The following is a 5,341-nucleotide window of genomic DNA, read 5'->3' on the forward strand; positions in this document are numbered from 1 at the left end:
ACAAGAGGAGGCACGATAAGGAGAAGAAATATTTATGTGAAATGTTAAAAGTTTTATGAATTAGTGATCAACTTGACATCAAGGTCTGGGGAGCATCAAACAAAAAACGACTAAGACATAAGCTTGTCTCCATCAATGTTATCAGTAGGCCTATTTCTGAGATGGGCGAGAGAAGCCGCCATTATTCAGCGTACGACCTGATCGTGATGAGAAACAGTCGACTTTACTTAGATTTGTTTACACTCTGTTTCATATTTCAAAACTGATATAACGTAACCATATCATCTACAATCATGTTTTTCTTTCCAGCCTGAAAAATTAGCAAGTCAGAATTTTTCCATGTATCGGAACGTACAAGAGCATTATTGGATTAAAAACAGAACACAAGAGAAATAAAATCACTGGGGGACATGCATTTAGTAGACGGTGCTGGTTTCTAAGTTTGGCATACAAATTAGAATAAAACATGCAATTGAAATTATATTTTATCTAACATAACAAAACGTGCACTATATTTCAATTTAAAACTGCTTCAGTTTGCTAGTTGTATATTACAGATCATTCAGTGCTTTGTGGATACTATTTCAAAGATATATAATTTTACTCCTGTTTAACATTTTTGATTACATAAAATTAACAATGAAAAGCACCAGATGAATATTTATTTTTATAATTCGGGGCACAAATTACACCTAATGTTTAATTACTAGACAACGTACTAGGGTTTTTATTTTCGTAGTTCTTACTTTCTTTCACCGAGTGAAGATTGAGAATTAAAAATCTTGCCTACATTCAATCAATGCGGTCCACAGGAAACCCGTCCGATTAAACGGTTGATGATTCATATAGACTTGACAATAGAAATGTATCCAGAATAATGCTACATGTGCATTTTTCATCAACAATCCACAACAAGAATAGATAAATAAATCATTGGGGGAAATCCCCAAAGAAATTAAGTTTTTAAAACGTGGAGTCAGCCGTTGGTCTCGCATTTCCTCGTTTGGTTTTCATGGAGAAGCTACTTCTATGGTACCGTTCTCTCGTCCTTGCAGTCAACATCATCATTGCATATTCTCTTAGGCCTAAACAAAACCCTGTCATTAAATGACAGTCTTCGTCATAACATATCAGTGTACACCACGTTAAATTCCTCATTGTAAAAACTCATCTGGTTGTTCATGTGTATTGTTCAGATCATTGATTGAGAGAAATCGAGAATTTGTCACTCATATGAAGACATTTAAACACTTCTGCTTCGTAATCGGATTTAACGATAATTTCTACAAAATGATGAAAATACAAATTAAATTTATGTTTTTATAAGTAAAATTAATACTTCACCGTATGCTATGTACATGTACGGTGATATGTTTTGGGTAGATACGTAATTTATCCTCATGATTTTTCAATTAAATACAAAACAGTGGGGGAATTGATATAGCGTTATTTAGGGAGGAGGGGGTAATATATTTCAAGTTTGGATCATAGAAAATTTTAAATTCCATTCTTTGTTTTATTTTTTAGGAATTTATATTTGTACTTATTACAAGCAAACTGATCCATAAATATTAATCCATGCATCAATTATTTTAGTTTGTATCAAGTGATGGTTGAAATGCAGGACATTTTCAGCATACACTAGAATCTTTTAGTGTATTAACCCTAGACGTTTGGACCGACTAAAACAGCTGTGTGAAGCCTAGGGATGCATCGCCTCGATTCGTCCGTCTCACACTGAAGCTTTAATCCACTAACTCTACTTCAGGAACTGTAGTAATGAGTACTTGAGTGAAGTTGTCTTGATGATTGAGGCGGACATTGACTCCCCGGAGAAGTAATCACTAGTTTCCGTTGGAATGTGTCTTTACAGTGGTCCGGACGGAAGGAAACTCCAATCACCGGCTGAAAGGAGCTTCATCCTTTTCAAAATACTTCGAGGGCATTTTAGCTGTCCTTTAGGGTTGGTTGCTTGTATATTATTTAACGTTCCGCTCGAGAAATTTTCACTCATGTGGAGACGACCTGTCCTTTAAGAAGTATAAACTTTTTCCTAATTTGAACCATAGGTTAATTGATTGATTGATTTTATCTTGCTTAACGTCTTTCGAGACAATTTTTCACTGATATGAAGACGTCACCAAGACCGATGAAGGGCTTCAAATTAGGCCTTTGCTCGGCGCTTACGACCATGTGATGGTTCACCTACTGTGCCATGGGACATCCATTTTTAATGTCATATCCGAGGACCCGTGATATTCACACCTGATGTCAAGCGTTTGGATATGGAACTGTCACTACCTGTTTGAACGACTTAGGTTTGTCGCGGCCGGGATTCGAAACCCGGCCTTCCGCATACGGGGCGAACGCTCTAACCTCTAGGCCACCGCGGCAGGAAAGGTCAATTTTACTGAAATATGAATTAAATGAATGGAAATAAAAAGTCGACAAAATCTATTTACAAGTATGAAAGATGAAAACAACGAACAGTGATCAACCTTACAACTCCTTTAAAGGGACTGGTTCACGATTTTTGATAAAAAATATTTTTTTCATTTTTGATGGTAAACATTAATCATATTGCTCATCTAATGTTGGCAGTCAAAGATTTGACCTTCTGAATGCAAGAATTAAAGCAATATTTTAACCTTAAATATATGTTATGTAAACAAAGACTCGACGAGTCTTTTCATGTATTCAAACAAAACAAGTGAAATATTGATTTTGTAATATAAAGCATCTAATTTGGCATAGTCACAAATTTTAACTCATAGATGACACATTTTACCCCCAAAAAATGCTTGAAATGTGAAACTTAGACCAATATCCATTTCTTTTGAAAATTTTGTAAACAATAACATACCACAATCTTTGTTTACAAAACAAGATTTAGTAATAAACTCTCTAAAATAAGCTTCTGTGATAATACCTAACCTTAATTTTTATGTGAACTCTTTTTAAACACATTAGACTGTATATTTTGATCATTAAAAGTGAAAAAAAAAATGGGGGGAAAATCGTAAATCAGTTCCTTTAAAGGATTTTACCACTATTTTATTGCTTGTAAATATATATGAAAATAGGGTGTTTTAAATCGTGCTGGTATTATTTTTTCAATATTAAGAATGGTTTAGTGCTTATTTCGTATCGAAAGTGCAAAAAGCCAGATATGCATTTTTCGCGCCAGTAGTACCCGTACATGTATATACTCGCCCATAAGTCGGATTTTTGGGAGTTAAATTTTGGTCCAAAACTCTATGTCCGACTAATAGGAGTGACCTAAGAAGATAAGTATTTTTCTGAATGGCGTAATGTATTGCTTAGCATTTTTAAACAACAAAAACGTGGACGAAATGAACAAAATAGTAAGTTTAATTTGCTGAGAAAAATCGCTAAAACGCATCAAAGATGCGTATGGCCGAGTTGCAGTCTGGAAAATTATGCACTCTTGCATTCACGAAATAAAAACATGCACGTATTTAATATAGTTTATAAGTATGAAGCTTTGAATGACCGCAATAGGTATTTAGTGTGATAATGACCTTGACCTTTGGATTTCAAAAGGAGCATGAATCTTGAATGTCATCTGGATTTGAAGTTTGACAAACATGCACCAGCAAGTACATGTATAAAAGTTAGAGGCAAGCTCAAATCTACAGTATATAGTGAAAAAGAGACCTTGACCTTAAACAAAATAGGAACCTTCCTCTTTTGGATGTAATCAAAATATGCAAGTCTGACAAACACGAACCAAGTAGTATGAGAGTTAGAGACCGGACAAGTTCAAATTTCTGTCATTTAGTTACCAAGACTTTTTGACCTCAGAATAAATAGGAACCTTCCTCTTTTGCATTGGATGTGATCATGTTATGTAAGTTTCACAAAGATGCCCCTAGTAGAATGAAAGTTAGAGACCGGGCAAGCTCTAATCTATGGCATTTAGTGACCTTGACCTTTGGACCTCAAAATAAATGGGAACCTTCCTCTTTTGGATGTGATCATGTTATGTAAGTCTCACAAAGATGCACCAAAACGTATGAAAATTAGAGACCGGACAAGCTAATTGCCCATCTGGACGCCGATCCCTCGCCAATTTAAAAGCCGAAATTTGCTACGCAACTGGGCTAATAAAAAGTGAAATATTGATGACATATCCCAAAACACTATTGGAACATGGATAAATGCATAAGAGTATTGATATGAAATTGATTTGTTTGGAAAAAATATCAAATATCGGCGCATTTCTCAAAATATTATTTGAAACACAGGTAAAAACATGAGAGCATTGATTTGAAATTGCAACCGATTCTTCAAAGAAGTAAGACCGACTTATAAATGGGTCAATGGCAATTCCCTCTAAAATAACCTAAAAACTAGACAACCGACTTATAGGCGAGTATATACGGTATGTGACGTCATACGTGTACGTGTCAACCGTGGTGAAGCGAGAGAGCATTTTAACAAGTTTGAGAACAGCACATACAGCAGGCTATTGATACACATTAAAGAGATTCAACAGTTACAAGTTATTCAGCTATTAAGAGTTATCGCGCTTGTTACATTGCTTCGCTGAAGCGGGAAGAAGTAGCAAATACAAACAACGTAAAGTGTGGCGACTATTTAAGTTTCTTTTTTTAAATAATCCGTAACTGTTCAAAATCATTATTTGTTATGTTTTGAAAAGAATTATTTCTTGATGTTTTCTTTAATTCTATAAATTACAAAGGTATATCTAATTAAAATAGTAATATATATTCGGTGATAAGATCCTGACAAATACATAAATATGGCTAAATTGATATTGAGTCGGACGGCGTTCTTTTCTTTGGTGATAGTGAGTCTGACATCTTGTCCTACTTCATTAATATGGTTGCTTGACAATTTTCGAAAGTGGAAACTACTTTGTTGTGAATTCATTTACAAAAAATAAATTAAATACATATATAATGAAAGGGTTGTGACTTACTGAAAATAAAACATGCATCACGAATTACAAAATTTGAAAGTTATAATATCCATGAAAGGTGATCATAACGAACTATGAACAATCTCATAACTCTCACAAGCAATACAAAATAGAGAGCTTGGCTAACACGGACCCCTGGACACACCAGAGGTGAGATCAGGTGCCTAGGAAGTGTACGCATCCCCTGTCGACCGGTCACACCCGCCGTGAGCCATATATCTTGATCAGGTAAACGGGAATATCCGTAGTCAAAATCAGTGTGCCAAGAGTATGACAACAGAAGAAATCGATATTGCCTCTGTAACAAATGAAGAGGCACTGGAGGTTCTTGAATCAATTACAGCAGCGTTCCTAAGTAAAAAAAATAAATAAATA

Source organism: Ostrea edulis, chromosome 6 (assembly GCF_947568905.1).
Source record: "Ostrea edulis chromosome 6, xbOstEdul1.1, whole genome shotgun sequence".
Lineage (NCBI taxonomy): Eukaryota > Metazoa > Mollusca > Bivalvia > Ostreida > Ostreidae > Ostrea > Ostrea edulis.